This window comes from Hyla sarda, chromosome 8 (assembly GCF_029499605.1).
Source record: "Hyla sarda isolate aHylSar1 chromosome 8, aHylSar1.hap1, whole genome shotgun sequence".
In the NCBI taxonomy this organism is placed as follows: Eukaryota; Metazoa; Chordata; class Amphibia; order Anura; family Hylidae; genus Hyla; species Hyla sarda.
The window spans coordinates 17,756,035-17,780,879 of record NC_079196.1 but is presented as its reverse complement, the minus strand read 5'-3'; the positions used below and the strand labels follow the sequence as shown (position 1 = coordinate 17,780,879).

The 24,845-nt window shown below is 43.6% G+C and overlaps 1 long non-coding RNA gene across 1 annotated transcript in view; it reads right to left on the bottom strand.

The window, feature by feature from the left end:
• Nucleotides 1-23,178, bottom strand: part of LOC130284963 (uncharacterized) — a 59,004-nt gene extending 35,826 nt beyond the window's left edge. The window contains exons 1-2 of the long non-coding RNA XR_008847202.1: nucleotides 23,055-23,178; nucleotides 22,126-22,224 (exon numbers count right to left, since the gene is read on the bottom strand). This is a non-coding gene — a long non-coding RNA (uncharacterized LOC130284963). The remainder of the gene's footprint in view (nucleotides 1-22,125; nucleotides 22,225-23,054) is intronic.
• Nucleotides 23,179-24,845: the final 1,667 nt, after the last annotated feature.

Here is a 24,845-nt window from a genome sequence, read left to right as displayed (position 1 = left end):
ATACTGCTCCTATGTACAAGAATATAACTACTATAATACTGCTCCTATATACAAGAATATAACTACTATAATACTGCCTCCTATGTACAAGAATATAACTACTATAATACTGCTCTTATATACAAGACTAAAACTACTATAATACTGCTCCTATATACAAGAATATAACTACTATAATACTGCCCCCCTATATACAAGAATATAACTACTATAATACTGCTCCTATATACAAGAATATAACTACTATAATACTTCTCCTATATACAAGAATATAACTACTATAATACTGCCTCCTATGTACAAGAATATAACTACTATACTGCTCTTATATGGAAGACTATAACTACTATAATACTTATCCTATATACAAGAATATAACTACTATAATACTGCTCCTATATACAAGAATATAACTACTATAATACTGCTCCTATATACAAGAATATAACTACTATAATACTGCCCTTATATACAAGAATATAACTACTATAATACTGCCCCTATGTACAATAATATAACTACTATAATACTGCTCCTATGTACAAGAATATAGCTACTATAATGCTGCTCCTATATACAAGAATATTACTACTATAATACTGCTCCTATATACAAGAATATAACTACTATAATTCTGCCCACTATATACAAGAATATAACTACTATAATACTGCCTCCTATATACAAGAATATAACTACTATAATACTGCTCCTATATACAATAATATAACTACTATCATACTGCTCCTATATACAAGAATATAACTACTATAATACTGCTCCTATATACAAGAATATAACTACTATAATACTGCTCCTATAAACAAGAATATTACTACTATAATACTGCTCCTATATACAAGAATATAACTACTATAATACTGACTCCTATATACAAGAATATAACTACTATAATACTGCTCCTATATACAAGAATATAACTACTATAATACTGCTCCTATGTAAAAGAATATAACTACTATAATACTGCTCCTATATACAGGAATATAACTACTATAATACTGCTCCTATATACAAGAATATAACTACTATAATACTGCCTCCTATATACAAGAATATAACTACTATAATACTGCTCCTATATACAAGAATATAACTACTATAATACTGCTCCTATATACAAGAATATAACTACTATAATACTACCCCCTATATACAAGAATATAACTACTATAATACTGCTCCTATATGCAAGAATATAACTACTATAATACTGCTCCTATATACAAGAATATAACTACTATAATACTGCTCCTATATACAAGAATATAACTACTATAATACTGCCTCCTATATACAAGAATATAACTACTATAATACTGCTCCTATATACAATATACAAGAATATAACTACTATAATACTGCTCCTATATACAAGAATATAACTACTATAATGCTGCTCCTATATACAAGAATATAGCTACTATAATACTGCTCCTATGTACAAGAATATAACTACTATAATACTGCTCCTATATACAAGAATATAACTACTATAATACTGCTCCTATATACAAGAATATAACTACTATAATACTGCCTCCTATATACAAGAATATAACTACTATAATACTGCTCCTATATACAATATACAAGAATATAACTACTATAATACTGCTCCTATATACAAGAATATAACTACTATAATGCTGCTCCTATATACAAGAATATAGCTACTATAATACTGCTCCTATGTACAAGAATATAACTACTATAATACTGCTCCTATATACAAGAATATAACTACTATAATACTGCTCCTATATACAAGAATATAACTACTATAATGCTGCTCCTATATACAAGAATATAGCTACTATAATACTGCTCCTATGTACAAGAATATAACTACTATAATACTGCTCCTATATACAAGAATATAACTACTATAATACAGCTCCTATGTACAAGTATATAACTACTATAATTCTGCTCCCTATAAATTCCCCTGTGCCACATCATTTCCTCTTGACCCCCCCTGTGCCATTTAATTCCCCCTTTATCCCCCTGTACCACTTCATAAAGAGGGGGGGGGGGGGGGTTGATGAATTTACACAGAGGGTAATAAAGGGGAATTAAATGGCACAGGGGGATCAAGAGGAAATGAGGGTAAGGGGGAGATAATTTGGCACGAGGCACAGGGGTAATAAGGTGGCACAGGATAAAAAAGGGGGGTTGATATACAAGGGAGGGATAAGGGGAGATTAAACAGTTCTGGGAGATTCTACTGTATTATTGCTTTTTATCATGTTTTATAGGTAATTACACTATGGAGTGAGTACAGTACAGGATTCCGTCATTTAGAAAGATTTTGAGCCTTTTTTCCCAATAGGGGACATCTCTCAATAGTGGACACTTTTTTATTCCCTATGAGAGTCCGCTATTGGAAGATTCTACTGTAATACTGCTCCTATGTACATGATGTTGTATGCAACGCCCCCTACTGTAATACTGCTCCTATGTACATGATGTTGTATGCAGCGCCCCCTACTGTAATACTGCTCCTATGTACATGATGTTGTATGCAGCGCCCCCTACTATAATACTGCTCCTATGTACATGATGTTGTATGCAGCGCCCCCTACTGTAATACTGCTCCTATGTACATGATGTATGCAGCGCCCCCTACTGTAATACTGCTCCTATGTACATGATGTTGTATGCAGCGCCCCCTACTGTAATACTGCTCCTATGTACATGATGTATGCAGCGCCCCCTACTGTAATACTGCTCTTATGTACATGATGTTGTATGCAGCGCCCCCTACTGTAATACTGCTCCTATGTACATGATGTTGTATGCAGCGCCCCCTACTGTAATACTGCTCCTATGTACATGATGTATGCAGCGCCCCCTACTGTAATACTGCTCTTATGTACATGATGTTGTATGCAGCGCCCCCTACTGTAATACTGCTCCTATGTACATGATGTATGCAGCGCCCCCTACTGTAATACTGCTCTTATGTACATGATGTATGCAGCGCCCCCTACTGTAATACTGCTCCTATGTACATGATGTATGCAGCGCCCCCTACTGTAATACTGCTCTTATGTACATGATGTTGTATGCAGCGCCCCCTACTGTAATACTGCTCCTATGTACATGATGTATGCAGCGCCCCCTACTGTAATACTGCTCCTATGTACATGATGTTGTATGCAACGCCCCCTACTGTAATACTGCTCTTATGTACATGATGTTGTATGCAGCGCCCCCTACTGTAATACTGCTCCTATGTACATGATGTTGTATGCAGCGCCCCCTACTGTAATACTGCTCCTATGTACATGATGTATGCAGCGCCCCCTACTGTAATACTGCTCCTATGTACATGATGTTGTATGCAACGCCCCCTACTGTAATACTGCTCTTATGTACATGATGTTGTATGCAGCGCCCCCTACTGTAATACTGCTCCTATGTACATGATGTATGCAGCGCCCCCTACTGTAATACTGCTCCTATGTACATGATGTTGTATGCAGCGCCCCCTACTGTAATACTGCTCTTATGTACATGATGTTGTATGCAGCGCCCCCTACTGTAATACTGCTCTTATGTACATGATGTTGTATGCAGCGCCCCCTACTGTAATACTGCTCCTATGTACATGATGTTGTATGCAGCGCCCCCTACTGTAATACTGCTCCTATGTACATGATGTTGTATGCAGCGCCCCCTACTGTAATACTGCTCCTATGTACATGATGTATGCAGCGCCCCCTACTGTAATACTGCTCCTATGTACATGATGTTGTATGCAGCGCCCCCTACTGTAATACTGCTCCTATGTACATGATGTTGTATGCAGCGCCCCCTACTGTAATACTGCTCTTATGTACATGATGTTGTATGCAGCGCCCCCTACTGTAATACTGCTCTTATGTACATGATGTTGTATGCAGCGCCCCCTACTGTAATACTGCTCCTATGTACATGATGTTGTATGCAGCTCCCCCTACTGTAATACTGCTCCTATGTACATGATGTTGTATGCAGCGCCCCCTACTGTAATACTGCTCTTATGTACATGATGTTGTATGCAGCGCCCCCTACTGTAATACTGCTCTTATGTACATGATGTATGCAGCGCCCCCTACTGTAATACTGCTCTTATGTACATGATGTTGTATGTAGCGCCCCCTACTGTAATACTGCTCCTATGTACATGATGTTGTATGTAGCGCCCCCTACTGTAATACTGCTCTTATGTACATGATGTTGTATGCAGCGCCCCCTACTGTAATACTGCTCCTATGTACATGATGTTGTATGCAGCGCCCCCTACTGTAATACTGCTCTTATGTACATGATGTTGTATGCAGCGCCCCCTACTGTAATACTGCTCTTATGTACATGATGTTGTATGCAGCGCCCCCTACTGTAATACTGCTCCTATGTACATGATGTATGCAGCGCCCCCTACTGTAATACTGCTCCTATGTACATGATGTTGTATGCAGCGCCCCCTACTGTAAAGGCTGAGCACAGGGACAATAATGAGAAGATTTCTGTAACGAGCTTCTTTCAAGTAATTGGATGTTATCACTTTCTTCCTCTCATGTCATCCCAGATATCAATCTGAGGTGAAGAAGACATTGGAGAGGTTATCAGGGCAAAGTGCCCCCTCTAGTGGTGGCACATGAGAAGTTATTGGATCCATATAGCATTGGGGTCAGAACCAGTGTTGGTCAGCAATTTTGGGGTGAGGGGTTGTGCAGATTTCATGGCAGGATATTAGGCCCCAGCACTTGTGACAATGTCTAAAGATCCTGAGATCTCACACTTGCCGTACTGACTGTGGAGAGTCTCCCCCTCATGTCCTCCCCCTCACGTCTCCCCCCCACGTCTCCCCCCCCCATGTCTCCCCCTTACGTTTCCCCCTCATGTCTCCCCCTTACGTTTCCACCTCATGTCTCCCCCTTACGTCTGCCCCTTACGTTTCCCCTTCATGTCTCGCCCTCACGTCTCCTCCTCACATCTCCCCCTCATGTCTCCCCCTCACGTCTCCCCCTCACGTCTCCCCCTCACGTCTCCCCACATGTCTCTCTCTCATGTCTCCCCCTCACGTCTCTCTCTCATGTCTCCCCCTCACGTCTCCCCTCACGTCTCCCCCTCACGTCTCCCCCCTCACGTCTCCCCCTCACGTCTCCCCCTCACGTCTCCCCCTCACGTCTCCCCCTCACGTCTCCCCCTCACGTTCCCCCCTCACGTCTCCTCCTCACGTCTCCCCCTCACGTCTCCTCCTCACGTCTCCCCCTCGCGTCTCCCCCTCATGTCTCCCCCTCATGTCTCCCCTGACGTCCCCCCCTGACGTCTCCCCCTCACGTCCCCTCCTCACGTCTCCCCCTCACGTCCCCTCCTCACGTCTCCCCCTCACGTCTCCCCCTCACGTCTCCCCCTCACGTCTCCCCTCGCGTCTCCCCTCGCGTCTCCCCTCGCGTCTCCCCTCGCGTCTCACCTCGCGTCTCCCCCTCACGTCTCCCCTCACGTCCCCTCCTCACGTCCCCTCCTCACGTCTCCCCCTCACGTCTCCCCTCACGTCTCCCCTCACGTCTCCCCCTCACGTCTCCCCCTCACGTCTCCCCTCACGTCTCCCCCTCACGTCTCCCCCTCACGTCTCCCCCTCACGTCTCCCCCTCACGTCCCCTCCTCACGTCTCCCCCTCACGTCTCCCCCTCACGTCTCCCCCTCACGTCTCCCCCTCACGTCTCCCCCTCACGTCTCCCCCCATGTCTCCCCTCATCTCTTGTAGATATCTAGAGGAGGTGAAGAGGTTCCTCCTTGGCCCTTGTTGACATAAGAGCTAATCCATATCTGTGGAGATGACTTATGGATCGGGTGCACGGGGGAGAGCTGTAATAGGGGAAGAATTATTGACTTCTATTGATCTTTCACTGACCCCTTAATGTACAATCTTTGCCATAAGCCAGGGGGTGGGTGCTGAGATCAGGGCGCACTGAGCCAGGTGATGGTTATAAATGAAACACCTGTCCCGCTGCTGCATTCCTGGTGCCCACAGGGTTAATATGACCATGTTTATTATCAGGATATTTCTCGATTCTGAGATGTTTAGTTCTGACTATAGCCCCACTGATAAGGATGGACCCAGTGGGGGCTTTCAAATGTGATTGACTGTGCTGCTATATATTTTGCTAAGTGTCGACATAAAAAATATACACCACATAGAGGATGATGGTATGCACTCTTTCTTAGCAGGAAACTCAGCCGCTCCCAAAAGAGTTCTGGTTTATTACAGGAAGTAAATTTGTTTTTTACATTGTACAAAGAAGGAGGGTTAATTATGACATCACAATTACATTTTGATTGGTTGTTCGATTATTGTGTCCGTATATATTAGCATATCTAGTGTCCATTAATTTCTTGGCAGAAGTTTCTGTTCGTCAGATGTTGAGTCTTTCTACTCCTGCATGGAGTCATTTCAAGGCCTATATTCAGAGTCACGAGCAGATAGGATTCTGATGTATATGCGTTAAAGGGTAGGTAACAGATATATTTTTCCAGCAGCAATGGAATTTTTGGATTAGTATATTGATCAGTCATTAGAAACATAATTTAAAAGGGTCCTCTGGGGAAGTCAACTTATCCCCTATCCACAGGAGAGGGGATAAGTGTCTGATTGTGGGAGGTAGTTGACCACTGGGACCCCCCTCAATCTTCTGTACAGGGCCCGGCAAATCACCCAACCAGACAAGCATGAAGGCCCCAAGTGATTGTTAAGAGGGCCGTTATTCTCGAAAGGTGGAGAATGGAGCAAAAGGTGGAGACCGGAGCATTCCGAGGATGAGTGTCATTCCTGGAATATCCCTTTAAAATGTCACTTTAACCAAAACTTTTGACTTGTCAGAGAGATGTCAAAAGTTTTGATTGGTCAGGGCCAAATACCAGTCCCATACTATGTCCACATAATATTGCTCAGACCCCGAATGATCGCTATAAGGGTTTGTTTACACTATGGGATTTCACAGAATTGACTCCACCTGGAATTGGCACTTATTTCAGGAGCCATAGAAGGTGTATGAAAGAAACTTACTTCAGGAGGAATCCATTGAAATATGGGGCTTGGTCATTAGGGTAAAAACAGGAGGCGTCCTTAGGGTTAACTTTACGTGACTATTATTTAAAGTGCACCAGTCAGGTTATTCCTATTGCCTTATGGGGAAGCAGGATACAATGGAGGGAAAAGACGCTGTGCTCTGTGATATACGGCTTTATATGATTTAGGATTTCTGTATAAGAAGTGGAGTAAATCCTGACTGGACTCCTAGGAGAGAGTCCTGCTGACCCCGCCCACACTGAATGATTGACAGCCTTCTCCGCACACACACACACGTACATACTGATACAGGTGAAGCTGTCAATCATCCAATGTGGGCGGGGTCAGAAGGACTTACTGTCTCTCCTAGGAGTCCTATTAGGATTTTCTTTACTCATAATTCCTATATTCTACTCTATACAGTAATATTATGTGGCCATTGGTTGGGACTGATTTATGACACTATTATGTAGGCACTGTAATGCAATATTATCTTTTTTATGCTCTGAGATTTTGCACTATGTTGTGTTGTTTTATGTTAACTTTATGGCACTGTTATGTAGACACTGTATAGCAGTAGTATGTGAATAATTATTGGGGCTGTTATTTTGCACATTTTGATAGCACTGTATAGTACAGTGGTCCCTCAACATACGATGGTAATTCGTTCCAAACGACCCATCATTTGTCGAATCCATCGTATGTTGAGGGATCCGTGCAATGTAAAGTATAGGAAGCTGTACTTACCTGTCCCCGCCGCTCCGCACCAGGTCCTCACCGCTCCCGATGCTGTCTGAGGGGCTCCCGATGCTGTCCCGCTGCTCCGGTGTCTTCTTCGCGATCCTCCGGTGTCTTGCGCATCTTCTACAGGGTCCGGGCCTCGCTTTCTGGTGACGTTATTACGCTGCTGCGCCGGCGCGACGTGCGTAGTGACGTAATAACGACGCCGGAAAGCAAGGCCCGGACCCTGGAGAAGATGCGCAAGACACCGGAGGATCGCGAAGTGGACCCGGAGCAGCGGGAATAGGTAAGCAAACCTGCCAGGGATGCTTAAACTGCTATCTGACAGCAGCTTAAGCATTTTGTGCTGTCGGATAGCAGTTAATGCGATGGCCCCGACATATAAAAGCATCGTATGTCGATTTTATCATATGTTGGGGCCATCGTAGGTCGGGGGGTTACTGTATTATTATTATTATTGAATTACTAGCAGAGTACCCAGTGTTGCCTGGTCTTCCTACCTAAACTTTGTAGAAGAAAAGCAACAATGACACTTGTCCTTATATCCCGACCTCATACCCTGTCCTCATATTGTGGGGACCCAGTACAGAATCATGTGTTGTTCTGTACTCCTGCCCATCCTGTGTGGCAGATGCTGCTTCAATGTCCGTCTTGGGGCCACACTCCTCAGGACTCTATATTTCTCAGTATAATGCAATGGTTAATGTATTGGTATTTTCTATGTACTTGTCACTTTAAACTTGTTGTCAAGGACCTTGTTGTTAGGGGAGTATGCAGAGGGGAACCATGTGACTTATCTGCCCAATGGGAATGCACAAAGCCTGCTCCTTATATGGTACGGTAGGAGTTCAGAGTTCACTACTGCAGAGTGCAGTCTTATGCTGAGGTCCAGTTGACAGATGTCTGAGGAGTCTGTGAGGTGATTCTGAAGGAGGCCTGAGGCCTGGTCCAGCAACCACACCATCTTCTACTACCAATTAACCCCTGTGCCTGGGTGAAAGTCAAAGCCTGGCGGTAAGCACTAAAGTCCGGGGATCAATTCAAGTCAGCCAAGTTAGTCAAGTCCAAGTAACTACAGTCTAGCATGGGTTGCATACAATTTAAGTCAGTCATATACAGCACAATCAACTATAAGTTTCAGCAAGCCAATAAGCTTCCCAAAGTTCACCCTGCATCTCCTTCATGCTAATCTGAGCTGTAATGGATTGTACCATCTTTCCAACCTCAGTAAAGCCAGTTATACATAACCTTTCATCAGAGTAATTATTTGCCCCATGCCTGGCACAGGAGAAGCTGGTCTACCTCGGGTGGTGTATAGGTAAACCACGCCCTGGCATCACGAAAAGGTTAATTTACACATTATCCTCACCCGACCCCACAATATCATGTCCTCATATAATGTCCTCATATCCCGACCTCATATCCCATCCTCATATCATGTCCTCATATCCCGACCTCGTATACCATCCTTATATCCCATCCTCATATCCTGTCCTCATATCCCGTCCTCATATCCTGTCCTCATATCCCAACTTCATATCCCAACCCCATACACCATCCTCATACCCTGTCCTCATATCTTGTCCTCATACCCTGTCCTCATATGATGTCCTCATATCTTGTCCTCATACCCTGTCCTCAGATCTTGTCCTCATATAATGTCCTCATATCCCATCCTCATATATGTCCTTATATCCTGATCTCATATCCCTTTACTCATATCCCATCCTCAGGTTGGGCTGAGTTCTGATAAAGAAACTGTATGTCGAAAAAATAGAAGGAGGTGTGCTATTATGGGGGTGTGGCCTTATAGGAGAGGGTGTGGCTTGCAGGCCGTACAAATACACAATAAAGAACCATAATAGAAGGGGGTATGGCTTGTAGGAGGGGTGTGGCTTGCAAGACAAACTGACACAGTCACCTGAAAATGCAGTGTGTGGCCAAGTTTCATCTAAATATCTCCCGCTGTTTGAAAGTGATGATGGAACATACATATACAAACATACATACATACACATAAACATACATACACACATACATGCACACATACACATATACATACATACACACATACATACCTATATATACATACACATAAACATACATACATGCATACACATATACATACATACCTATATATGCATACATACATACCTATATATACATACAACACATATACAGTACATACAAATATACACATACAGTGGGGATCAAAAGTTTGGGCACCCCAGGTAAAAATTTGTATTAATGTGCATAAAGAAGCCAAGGAAAGATGGAAAAATCTCCAAAAGGCATCAAATTACAGATTCTTATAATATGTCAACAAAAGTTAGATTTTATTTCCATTATTTACACTTTCAAAATAACAGAAAACAAAAAAATGGCGTCTGCTAAAGTTTGGGCACCCTGCAGAGTTAATATCTTGTACTGCCCCCTTTGGCAAGTATCACAGCTTGTAAATGCTTTTTGGAGCCAGACAAGAGTCTTTCAGTTCTTGTTTGAGGTATCTTAGCCCAGAAATCTCAAAGAACTGGAAGACTTTTGTAAGGAAGAATGGGCAATCTGTCACGCACTGCTCTTTTAAGGTCTATCCATAGATTTTCAATTATGTTGAGGTCAGCAGATTGTGAAGACCATGGCAAAACCTTCAGTTTACGTCTCTTGATGTAATCCCCCGTGGATTTCGAGGTGTCTTTAGGATCATTATCTATTTGTAGAAGCCATCATCTCTTTAACTTCAGCTTTTTCACAGATGGCATCAAGTTAGCATCCAAAATTTGCTGAAACTTTATTGAATACATTTTTCCTTATCATGAGATGTTCCCTGTGCCACTGGCTGCAATACAACCCCAAAGCATAATTGATCCACCCCCATGCTTAACAGTTGGACAGAGGTTCTTTTCATTAAATTCTGTTCCCCTTCTTCTCCAAACGTACCTTTGCTCATTCCGGCCAAAAAGTAAAATTTTAACCTCATCAGTCCACAGAACTTGTTTCCAAAATGCATCAGGCTTGTCTATATGTTCATTTGCAAAGTTCAAACGCTGATTTTTGTGGTGAGGACGTAGAAGAGGTTTTCTTCTGATGACTCTTCCATGAAGACCATATTTGTACAAGTCTCTCTTTATAGTGGAATAGTGTACCACAACTCCAGTGTCTGCCAGATCTTTGTGGAGGGATTGTGCAGTCAAACGTGGGTTTTGAATTGTTTTTCTCACAATCCTGCAAATTGTCCTATCTGATAATTTTTCTTGGTCTTCCAGATCTTGCTTTTAACTTCCACTGTTCCTGATGACTGCCATTTCTTAATTACATTCCGAACAGAGGATATTGACATCTGAAAACATTTTGCTATCTTCTTATAGCCTTCTCCAGCTTTGTGAGCGTCAACTATTTTCAGTTTCAGATTTCTAGACAACTGCTTAGAAGAACCCATGGTGCTGATTGTTGGGGCAAGGTCAGACGAGTCTGGGCATTTAAAACCTTTGAGATTGACATCACCTGGTCTTCCCAGATGATGATGGAGAACAATCCATGAGACTGGCAGGTCTCAGCTTTGCAAAGGGGGCAGTGCATGCTATAAATTCTGCAGGGAGCACAAACTTTTGCAGACACAATTTTTTTTGTTTTCTGTTATTTTGAAAGTGTAAATGATGGAAATAAAATCTAACTTTTGTTGACATATTATAAGAATGTCTAATCTGTAATTTGATGCCTTTTGGAGATTTTTCCATCTTTCCTTGGCTTCTTTATGCACATTAATGCAAATTTTTACCTGGGGTGCCCTAACTATTGATCCCCACTGTACATACATACACATATACATACATAAATATACACATGCATACATACACACGTATATACACATTGATTTTCATGTACTTAAACTCACTAGTTGTTGCAAAACTACAACTCCCAGCATGCCCGGACAGCCTTCGGCTGTCCGGGCATGCTGGGAGCTGTAGATTTGCAACAGCTGGAGGCACCCTGGTTGGGAAACACCACCTTGAGTGCTGGTCTGTGAAGTAGCAGCAGAGCCCCCCGATTTGGCCTTGTTGCCCCACTCACTTTTCCTCCATCTCCCATCATCCCACGGGGGCCCCAGAATTGTAATATTTAAGTATAATTAATTGGAAGCTCCCCAGATGCTGCTCCTGCCATGGGCTCCACCAGAACCAGTGAGGAGGGAGGTGGAAGTAATATTTATGGGGCTGTCCTGCTCCAGTGGCCTTCATAAAGCCGGAGGCGCTGTTTATTTGCATCAAATCAATACTCATAATCAAGACAACATTGTAAAAGCCGTCACCGAAAGAAAGCGGTAACATTGTGAGCGGCACGGAGCGTTCTGCTCGCTCAGGCCCCCGCCACGTCCTCTCCTCGCCTGTAATTGTGCCCAGAAGGAGGGAAGTAGATCAGGTTCGGGAGTAAAAGGAAAATAAACAGAGGAGGTGACGGAGCCCAGATCAATCCCTACATTGTGGAAAGAAGTCCGTGCGGAGCCCCGGAACAAAGCGTTCACTTATAATGCGGGTCCTCCTGTGTATTATGGTGGGGGGAGTCCTGTGTATTATGGTGGGGGAGTCCTGTGCAGTATGGTGGGGGAGTCCTGTGTAGTATGGTGGGGGGAGTCCTGTGTAGTATGGTGGGGGAGTCCTGTGTATTATGGTGGGGGAGTCCTGTGTATTATGGTGGGGGAGTCCTGTGTAGTATGGTGGGGAGTCCTGTGTAGTATGGTGGGGGAGTCCTGTGTATTATGGTGGGGGGAGTCCTGTGTAGTATGGTGGGGGAGTCCTGTGTAGTATGGTGGGGGAGTCCTGTGTAGTATGGTGGGGGAGTCCTGTGTATTATGGTGGGGGAGTCCTGTATAGTATGGTGGGGGGAGTCCTGTATAGTATGGTGGGGGGAGTCCTGTGTATTATGGTGGGGAGTCCTGTGTATTATGGTGGGGAGTCCTGTGCAGTATGGTGGGGGAGTCCTGTGCAGTATGGTGGGGGAGTCCTGTGTATTATGGTGGGGGGAGTCCTGTGTAGTATGGTGGGGGAGTCCTGTGTAGTATGGTGGGGGAGTCCTGTGTATTATGGTGGAGGAGTCCTGTGTATTATGGTGGGGGAGTCCTGTGTATTATGGTGGGGGAGTCCTGTGTATTATGGTGGAGGAGGCCTGTGTATTATGGTGGGGGAGTCCTGTGTAGTATGGTGGGGGAGTCCTGTGTAGTATGGTGGGGGAGTCCTGTGTAGTATGGTGGGGGAGTCCTGTGTAGTATGGTGGGGGAGTCCTGTGCAGTATGGTGGGGGAGTCCTGTGTATTATGGTGGGGGGAGTCCTGTGTAGTATGGTGGGGGAGTCCTGTGTATTATGGTGGGGGGAGTCCTGTGTAGTATGGTGGGGGAGTCCTGTGCAGTATGGTGGGGGAGTCCTGTGTAGTATGGTGGGGGAGTCCTGTGTAGTATGGTGGGGGGAGTCCTGTGTATTATGGTGGGGGAGTCCTGTGCAGTATGGTGGGGGGGGGGGGAGTCCTGTGTATTATGGTGGGGGAGTCCTGTGTAGTATGGTGGGGGAGTCCTGTGTAGTATGGTGGGGGAGTCCTGTGTATTAAGGTGGGGGAGTCCTGTGTAGTATGGTGGGGGAGTCCTGTGCAGTATGGTGGGGGAGTCCTGTGTAGTATGGTGGGGGAGTCCTGTGTAGTATGGTGGGGGAGTCCTGTGTATTATGGTGGGGGAGTCCTGTGTATTATGGTGGGGGAGTCCTGTGCAGTATGGTGGGGGAGTCCTGTGCAGTATGGTGGGGGAGTCCTGTGCAGTATGGTGGGGGGAGTCCTGTGTATTATGGTGGGGGAGTCCTGTGTATTATGGTGGGGGAGTCCTGTGTAGTATGGTGGGGGAGTCCTGTGTAGTATGATGGGGGAGTCCTGTGCAGTATGGTGGGGGAGTCCTGTGCAGTATGGTGGGGGAGTCCTGTGCAGTATGGTGGGGGGAGTCCTGTGTATTATGGTGGAGGAGTCCTGTGTATTATGGTGGGGGAGTCTTGTGTATTATGGTGGGGGAGTCCTGTGTATTATGGTGGGGGAGTCCTGTGTATTATGGTGGGGGAGTCCTGTGTATTATGGTGGGGGAGTCCTGTGTAGTATGGTGGGGGAGTCCTGTGTATTATGGTGGGGAAGTCCTGTGTATTATGGTGGGGGAGTCCTGTGTAGTATGGTGGGGGAGTCCTGTGTAGTATGGTGGGGGAGTCCTGTGTAGTATGGTGGGGGAGTCCTGTGTATTATGGTGGGGGAGTCCTGTGTATTATGGTGGGGAGTCCTGTGTATTATGGTGGAGAAGTCCTGTGTATTATGGTGGGGGAGTCCTGTGTATTATGGTGGGGGAGTCCTGTGTATTATGGTGGGGAGTCCTGTGTAGTATGGTGGGGGAGTCCTGTGTAGTATGGTGGGGGAGTCCTGTGTATTATGGTGGGGGAGTCCTGTGTATTATGGTGGGGAGTCCTGTGTATTATGGTGGGGGAGTCCTGTGTATTATGGTGGGGGAGTCCTGTGCAGTATGGTGGGGGAGTCCTGTGTATTATGGTGGGGGAGTCATGTGTATTATGGTGGGAAGAGTCCTGTGCAGTATGGTGGGGGGAGTCCTGTGCAGTATGGTGGGGGGAGTCCTGTGCATTATGGTGGGGGAGTCCTGTGTAGTATGGTGGGGGAGTCCTGTGTATTATGGTGGGGGAGTCCTGTGTATTATGGTTGGGGAGTCCTGTGTAGTATGGTGGGGGAGTCCTGTGTAGTATGGTGGGGGAGTCCTGTGTATTATGGTGGGGGAGTCCTGTGTATTATGGTGGGGGATTCCTGTGTAGTATGGTGGGGGAGTCCTGTGTATTATGGTGGGGGAGTCCTGTGTATTATGGTGGGGGAGTCCTGTGCAGTATGGTGGGGGGGGGGAGTCCTGTGTATTATGGTGGGGGAGTCCTGTGTATTATGGTGGGGGAGTCCTGTGTAGTATGGTGGGGGAGTCCTGTGTAGTATGGTGGGGGAGTCCTGTGTATTATGGTGGGGGAGTCCTGTGTATTATGGTGGGGGAGTCCTGTGTAGTATGGTGGGGGAGTCCTGTGTAGTATGGTGGGGGAGTCCTGTGTATTATGGTGGGGGAGTCCTGTGCAGTATGGTGGGGGAGTCCTGTGTAGTATGGTGGGGGAGTCCTGTGTATTATGGTGGGGGAGTCCTGTGTAGTATGGTGGGGGGAATCCTGTGAATTATGGTGGGGGAGTCCTGTGTAGTATGGTGGGGGAGTCCTGTGTATTATGGTGGGGGAGTCCTGTGCAGTATGGTGGGGGAGTCCTGTGTATTATGGTGGGGGAGTCCTGTGCAGTATGGTGGGGGAGTCCTGTGAATTATGGTGGGGAAGTCCTGTGTATTATGGTGGGGGAGTCCTGTGTAGTATGGTGGGGGAGTCCTGTGTAGTATGGTGGGGGAGTCCTGTGTAGTATGGTGGGGGAGTCCTGTGTATTATGGTGGGGGAGTCCTGTGTATTATGGTGGGGGAGTCCTGTGCAGTATGGTGGGGGGGGGAGTCCTGTGTATTATGGTGGGGGAGTCCTGTGTAGTATGGTGGGGGAGTCCTGTGTATTATGGTGGGGGAGTCCTGTGTATTATGGTGGGGGAGTCCTGTGCAGTATGGTGGGGGAGTCCTGTGCAGTATGGTGGGGGAGTCCTGTGTATTATGGTGGGGGAGTCCTGTGCAGTATGGTGGGGGAGTCCTGTGTATTATGGTGGGGGAGTCCTGTGCAGTATGGTGGGGGAGTCCTGTGCACCGGCTTCACACTACTGGGGCCTCCTCAAGTCCATGACAAAAATGTTTAAAAGGTTATCTCAATGTGTCTTCATATCTATCTATCTCATATCATCTATCTCATATCTATCTCCTATCTATCTATCTATCTCATATCTATCTATCTATATAATATCTATCTCATATCTATCTATCTATCTATCTATCTATCTATCTATCTCATATCTATCTCATATCTATCTATCTCATATCTATCTATCTCATATCTATCTATCTCATATCTATCTATCTCATATCTATCTATCTCATATCTATCTATCTCATATCATATCTATCTATCTATCTCATATCTATCTATCTATCTATCTCATATCTCTCATATCTATCTATCTCATATTATCTATCTATCTATATCTCATCTCATATCTATCTATCTATCTATCTCATATATATCTATCTCATATCTATCTATTTATCTCATATCTATCTATCTCATATCTATCTCATATCTATCTATCTCATATCTATCTATTTATCTCATATCTATCTCATATCTATCTATCTCATATCTATCTCATATCTATCTGCCATGAATGCGTCACGTAGGGCAGGGAAGAAGTGAGGTCAGAGCTTTCCCAGAACCCCTTTCCCTGCATACTTTCATAGTCCCCCTTAATAGTGGCTCTACAACTTGGAGGCGGTCCATACACTAACCAAAATGCAGGGGCATCACTGTCAAAACAATAAACAGGAAACTGTAGGATGTCGTAAACACAAGCCAGGATACAAAAGGTAACAAGCTAACATAGAAACAGATAGGGATAAAAGTATTTGTGAACCCCTAGAACAGTAGTCGCAAACTGTGGCCCTCCAGATGTTTCAAAACTTCAACTCCCAGCATGCATACTGGGAGTTGAAGTTTTGCAACATCTGGAGGGCCACAGTTTGGAACCACTGCCCTAAAGACTTCCCATACTCCATTTTCCAATGCAGTGGTCCGCAACCATTCCCAGCATGGCGGTTATAGATTGACAAATTACAGTCCGGTTCCCTGATGAATTCTCAGTGATGTGAAATACGTCGGAGCTTTTATGACCCCTGTATCCAATAGACCCAAGTCCCATCATTAATCCAGTCCCGTTTAATACTGAAGGAAATTTGGTCCTAAATATTCCGACAGATCCTATCATATTCTCTTACGAAATCAGAAGTCGTTTTACATTCCACTTCTTATATATATATTTTCCTTATGTCGCAGATTAATTTTTGCAGCATCTGATTTATTTCGTGATTTAAGATGTAGATTTGTGAAATTCTAAATTAAATTTTATTCCGTCGCTGCATTATGTGATTACGAAATTAAATTTCTACCGCAAAGTATACTGTTTGCAAATGCCGCCCCGCCGAGCTCTCAGTATAATGGGAATGTGTGTTACAATCTCAGCATGCTGTACTCCGTATGCAGCATTCTGTATTATTCGGAGAGGCGTGAAACGGGCTGTTTGGCTGAATAATTCCCGTCTTCACACCAGCACATTCCAGAACGACGAGACGGGTCGACGGTAAGCCCCGGCGCAATCACACATGATAGGCTTAGATACATCATCTCGGCAAACTGTATCACGCATGATAGGATCGGATACACTAGGCTTAGCAAGCACAGTATTACACATGATCGGTTTAGATACACCAGCTCCGCGGCACAGTATTCCTACCGTCAGCGCGGAGATAGTGCCAACTATTGATCCAAGTCCTTCTGTCAATCTTCCGGAAAAAAAAATCAATAGTTTAAGCAAACATGAAAATCTTTGTTATATCTTATTAGGATAATTTCACAGCGTATTAATGCAGTGCAACCTAGTTATATGTTGGCATCCCATCAAAAAAAGGTAAGCTGACATATACCGAGGCGCACTGCCCATCCGTATTAAAGGGGAACTCCGGTGGAAAACATAACTGGTGCCAGAAAATTAAACAGATTTGTAACTGACTTCTATTAAAAAAATCTTTACCCTTCCAGTACTTCTTAGCAGCTGTATGCTACAGAGGAAATTCTTTTCTTTTTGAATTTCTTTTTCGTCTTGACCACACTGCTCTCTACTGACACCAGATGCCCGTATCAGGAACTGTCCAGAGCAGGAGAAAATCCTGATAGCAAACCTATGCTGCTCTGGACAGTTCCTGACACGGGCAGAGGTGTCAGCAGAGAGCACTGTGGACAAGACAAAAAAGAAATTCAAAAAGGAAAGAATTTCCAATGTAGCATACAACTGTTAATAAGTACTGGAAGGGAAAATATTTTTTTTACTAGAAGTCATTTTCAAATCTGTTTAACTTTCTGGCACCAGTTGATTAAAAAAAAAAATAAATAAATAAAATATATATATATATATATATATATATATATATATATATATATATATAATTTTTTTCCCCCACCGGAGTACCCCTTTAAGTACTGACTACATTCGGGGGAACTTCCCTCAGCTATAGATTTATTAAAGGGGTACTCAGGTGGAAAACATTTTTTTTTTCTTCATATCATCTGGCTCTAGAAAGTTAAACAGATCTGTAAATTACTTCTATATAAAAATCTTAATCCTTCCAGTACTTATCAGCTGCTGTATGTCAGGAACTGTCCAGAGCAGGAGAGGTTTGCTATGAGGATTTGCTCCTACTCTGGACAGTTCCTGACACGGACAGAGGTGTCAGCAGAGAGCACTGTGGTCAGACTGACAAGAACTACACAACTTCCTCTGGAGCATACAGCAGCTGATAAGTACTGGAAGGATTAAGATTTCTTAATAGAAGTAATTTGCAAATCTGTATCATTTTCTGTAACCAGTTGATATGAAAAAAAAATTTGATTTTCACCGGAGTGCCCCTTTAATGGGGGATCCAAAGTGCAGCAGATGGCACTACTGACTCCAGCTCAATAAATGTACATGTGCAGGAATTGTCACTAGCTGACTACATTTGGGCTATTAAAGGGGGCACCCGGCATTACTGTGGCTAATGTGCGGGTCGTTGACCTCACTGTGGTGGACTACACGCCCCTTCTATACAGCTCTATGGGAGTGGCGGGGCCCCGTACAGGATATTGGGGGGATCCCAGCATTCGGACACCCTGTGATCAGACACTTATCCCCTATCCTGCGCGTAGGCGACAAGTGTTTAACACAACAGATCTCCTTTATAGTGTATGGGATCACTGCAGTGCGCCTCTGTATATGTTGGAATCCCATTTATGATGAGATGACCACGTACACCTAGGACGCACTGCAGTCACACAGTGTGAACCGGCCTTATAGCAAAGTGACACATCAGACTCATCAGACTCATCAGACTCCTCTCCTCTTCCGTCTCCTGCGCTGATCACTCACACTCAGTTTATTTATTCAGAACTATAAAGCAGAAAGTTCTACTATCTCACCACATTTCTATATTCACAACAGCACTGATATTTGTGTTATATAATGTCCTCGATCCTGCGGCTTCTTCTGTATATGCAAGAAATACACTCACACACAGAAACAGCAGCGTCTTCTCTCTCTTTGGCTTCTCCCTACTCCTCCTCTCCTCCCACACTTCATAGACATCTATTGGGAAAAGCTGTAACTTAGTCTACTGTACAGCTAAGTGTACTGTGACATCACTGTGTGTATTATCCCTGTACTGTGACATCACTGTGTATTATCCCTGTACTGTGACATCACTGTGTGTATTATCCCTGTACTGTGACATCACTGTGTATTATCCCTGTACTGTGACATCACTGTGTATTATCCCTGTACTGTGACATCACTGTGTATTATCCCTGTACTGTGACATCACTGTGTATTATCCCTGTACTGTGACATCACTGTGTGTATTATCCCTGTACTGTGACATCACTGTGTATTATCCCTGTACTGTGACATCACTGTGTGTATTATCCCTGTACTGTGACATCACTGTGTATTATCCTGTACTGTGACATCACTGTGTATTATCCCTGTACTGTGACATCACTGTGTATTATCCTGTACTGTGACATCACTGTGTATTATCCTGTACTGTGACATCACTGTATATTATCCCTGTACTGTGACATCACTGTGTATATTATCCCTGTACTGTGACATCACTGTGTATTATCCCTGTACTGTGACATCACTGTGTATTATCCCTGTACTGTGACATCACTGTGTATTATCCTGTACTGTGACATCACTGTATATTATCCCTGTACTGTGACATCACTGTGTGTATTATCCCTGTACTGTGACATCACTGTGTATTATCCCTGTACTGTGACATCACTGTATATTATCCCTGTACTGTGACATTACTGTGTGTATTATCCCTGTACTGTGACATCACTGTATATTATCCCTGTACTGTGACATCATTGTGTATATTATCCCTGTACTGTGACATCACTGTGTATTATCCCTGTACTGTGACATCACTGTGTGTATTATCTCTGTACTGTGACATCACTGTGTGTATTATCCCTGTACTGTGACATCACTTTGTATTATCCTGTACTGTGACATCACTGTATATTATCCCTGTACTGTGACATCACTGTATATTATCCCTGTACTGTGACATCACTGTGTATTATCCTGTACTGTGACATCACTGTGTATTATACCTGTACTGTGACATCACTGTGTATTATACCTGTACTGTGACATCACTGTGTATTATCCCTGTACTGTGACATCACTGTGTGTATTATCCCTGTACTGTGACATCACTGTGTGTATTATCCCTGTACTGTGACATCACTGTGTGTATTATCCCTGTACTGTGACATCACTGTGTATTATCCCTGTACTGTGACATCACTGTGTGTATTATCTCTGTACTGTGACATCACTGTGTGTATTATCCCTGTACTGTGACATCACTGTGTATTATCTTGTACTGTGACATCACTGTGTATTATCCCTGTACTGTGACATCACTGTATATTATCCCTGTACTGTGACATCACTGGGTATTATCCCTGTACTGTGACATCACTGGGTATTATCCTGTACTGTGACATCACTGTGTATTATCCTGTACTGTGACATCACTGTGTATAATCCCTGTACTGTGACATCACTGTGTATTATACCTGTACTGTGACATCACTGTGTGTATTATCCCTGTACTGTGACATCACTGTGTGTATTATCCCTGTACTGTGACATCACTGTGTGTGTTATCCCTGTACTGTGACATCACTGTGTGTATTATCCCTGTACTGTGACATCACTGTGTATTATCCCTGTACTGTGACATCACTGTGTGTATTATCCCTGTACTGTGACATCACTGTGTGTATTATCCCTGTACTGTGACATCACTGTGTGTATTATCCTGTACTGTGACATCACTGTGTATTATCCCTGTACTGTGACATCACTGTGTATTATACCTGTACTGTGACATCCCTGTGTATATTATCCCTGTACTGTGACATCACTGTGTATTATCCTGTACTGTGACATCACTGTGTATTATACCTGTACTGTGACATCACTGTGTATTATCCCTGTACTGTGACATCACTGTGTATATTATCCTGTACTGTGACATCACTGTGTATATTATCCTGTACTGTGACATCACTGTGTATTATCCCTGTACTGTGACATCACTGTGTATTATACCTGTACTGTGACATCCCTGTGTATATTATCCCTGTACTGTGACATCACTGTGTATTATCCTGTACTGTGACATCACTGTGTATTATCCCTGTACTGTGACATCACTGTGTATTATCTCTGTACTGTGACATCACTGTGTGTATTATCCCTGTTCTGTGACATCACTGTGTATTATTCCTGTACTGTGACATCACTGTGTATTATCCCTGTACTGTGACATCACTGGGTTCTACACATAGAGGTGTCCTACCTATAGAGGGGTCCTACATATAGAGGGGTACTACATTATAGAGGGGTCCTACCTATAGAGGGGTCCTACCTATAGAGGGGTCCTAGTCCTACCTATAGGGGGGTCCTACCTATAGAGGGGTCCTACCTATAGAGGGGTCCTACCTATAGAGGGGTCCTACGGATAGGGGGGTCCTACCGATAGAGGGGTCTTACCTATGGAGGGGTCCTATCTATAGAGGGGTCTTACTTATAGAGCGGTCCTACCTACAGGTTCAAAGTACATGTAGGGGAGGGATTAATATTTGGTAGATACCCTGAGGTAAAATAATGTTTGTGCCCCTCTGCTTCAAGTTACACTGTTACAGAGCTGCTGTATCTAAGCCTCTCATGTGTGATACCGTCTCTGAGATCCAGACAGCTCTGCCATCCCTCATTTCGGGTAATGTCTGCACCTCATATGCCGCGGCTACACAAAGTAATTTCCCTGCGATGAGATGACCTGACACCGAGCAGACAATGTACACAACACAAGAGAATTGTCCTTTGTGGTGCAGAATAAACCTATGATTGTAAACGAAACTCCAGAAACTACGGTGACTCCTTCATGACTTCAAGGTGACGGAGCCGATTGAAAGTCTAGAGAAGTCTCCACGTTACCTGTGTTTACTGCAGACTGAACGTTCCGGAGCCGCGGATAGAAAATTCCTTGTGGCCGAGCAAAAGGACCATAATTTATACCATAGAAAAATGGAACTTCTGCAAAATATAGAAAAAATACAGTATACAATAACCAGCTGCATAGACTCACAGTGCGCTCCCAACCCCCCCCCCCCCCCCGGACTCAGACACAAGAGAAGTCATTCTATCTATCTATCTATCTATCTCATATCTATCTATCTATCTATCTCATATCTATCTATCTCATATCTATCTATCTATCTCATATCTATCTATCTCATATCTATCTATCTATCTCATATCTATCTATCTATCTATCTCATATCTATCTATCTCATATCTATCTATCTATCTCATATCTATCTATCTCATATCTATCTATCTATCTCATATCTATCTATCTATCTATATATCTATCTCATATCTCTCTCATATCTATCTATCTATCTCATATCTATCTATCTATCTCTCTCATATCTATCTATCTATCTCATATCTATCTATCTATCTCATATCTATCTGTCTATCTCATATCTATCTATCTATCTCATATCTATCTATCTCATATCTATCTATCTATCTATCTATCTCTCTCATATCTATCTATCTCATATCTATCTATCTCATATCTATCTATCTCATATCTATCTGTCTATCTCATATCTATCTATCTATCTCATATCTATCTATCTATCTATCTATCTATCTCTCTCATATCTATCTATCTCATATCTATCTATCTCATATCTATCTATCTCATATCTATCTATCTCTCTCATATCTATCTATCTCATATCTCTCTCATATCTATCTATCTCATATATATCTATCTACTTGTCAGTGACTTGTATGACTGACTTGAATTGATCCCTGGGACTTTATTGCTGACCGCTAGTCTTGGCATTCACCTGGGTACTGGGGTTATGACTTAGCAGATACGTGGTTGCAGGATTAGACTTGAGGTCTCATCAGAATCACCTCACACACTTCAGACTTCTCTAAACTGTACCTCAGCATAACACTGCAGTTTGCAGAACTGGACTAGCCTGACCTCTGAACTCCTACCACACTATTTATGGAACAGATTTAGAGCATTTCTATTGGGCAGATAAGTCACATGGTTCTCCTCATGCACACTCCCCTAACAACAGGGTTTTTATGGTTTAGGTTTAAAGCAACAGGTACACAGAAAATGACAATAAATTAACCATAGCATAAGATTAGTAGATATAGTGTCCTGAGTAGTGTGGGCCCAAGACGGACACTGAAGGCAACATCTGCCACACAGGATGGGCAGAATACTATATTCTGTACTGGGTCACTATATATGTGTGTGTGTGTGGTGACGCAGTACGGAATACCGTATCCTGCCCATCCTGTCAGGGAGATGTTGCCCTCAGTGTCCGTCTGGGGCCCACACTACTCAGGAATCTCTATAATATATTGTTATGCCATTGTTGTTATTCTAGAATTTTCTATGTCACTGTTTCTTTAAATAGTACCTGTCATGCCTTTATTTTTATAACTTTTTTCTTTTCTACCCTGATATTGCTCTGTTTTTTCTGCTCAGTCTCAGTCAGATTCACGGACTAGGAAGGGGCGTTCCCCAGCAGGCGTGACATCATCTGAAGCCATACAGGGGAGAACTTCCTCCCTCACTCTGCTACACACAGCCCAGAGCAGTTCAGTGTGAGATGAGCTATGATTGGCTAATGCTGCACCCTCCCCCCCCCCCCCCCCTCAGCACTCCAGACTGCATTTCCTGCATATATATATATATATATATATATCAAACCAAGGATAGGTGGCACTACCACTGTAGTAATAAGTCCTGAGGTGCAAGCTTAAAACCACAGTCCCAATCGCAGACTGTGTAGATAATCCAGAAGCGAAAAAATGCCAGCAGCATACCCGTTGTTAAAGTGCAAAAGGTGGGATTTTATTGACCTATATCAAGTGCGACATTTCGACGGCATCCCACCATCTTTTTCAAGCATGATATATATTTTTATTTTTTTTAAGGACTGTAATGCAAGTGCCAGGGGCAATGTCAAGATGTTGGAGGGGAGCAAAGACAGCCGGAGGGTTAGAGACATCCCATAATGTCTCTACATTAAACCGCCTTCACGTAGCCGCATATAGAATGCATACAGGCCTCTTCCCTTATGAAAAGAATTTCCAGCTCCCAGCCGCGGGTTTTCAGTGAAAATGTCCTCTAAGCCGGGAGCCTGGGTGACTGATATACTGCCCCATTACGTCTGATATGTTGGTCCTATAAAGTAACTTAATAACACAGTGAGGTATCAGAGACGGCCCGGGGCGTAAACATGTCCTTCTCCTCCGCGCCGCCACCGCCGCCGATTCTTTACAAAGGACAAAGACGGAATTGAATTTGTGATAGAACAGGAGAAATTTATAAGGAATACGGTCTAGGTCTGCAGGAGAATTACCGCAACATACTGTGTGTTGTTCTCAAAAAAACATCTCCCGTCCTCATCCTCAGCTCCTTAATTTTATCTTACTAGTATGTACTGCCCATGATAGTATAAAGTAAGTGCCCCTACTTGTCCATTATATGATAAGTACATAGGAGCAGTATTAATAGTCATATACTTGTATATAGGAGCAGTATTATAGTAGTTATATTCTTGTATATAGGAGCAGTATTATAGTGTTTATATTCTTGTATATAGGAGGCA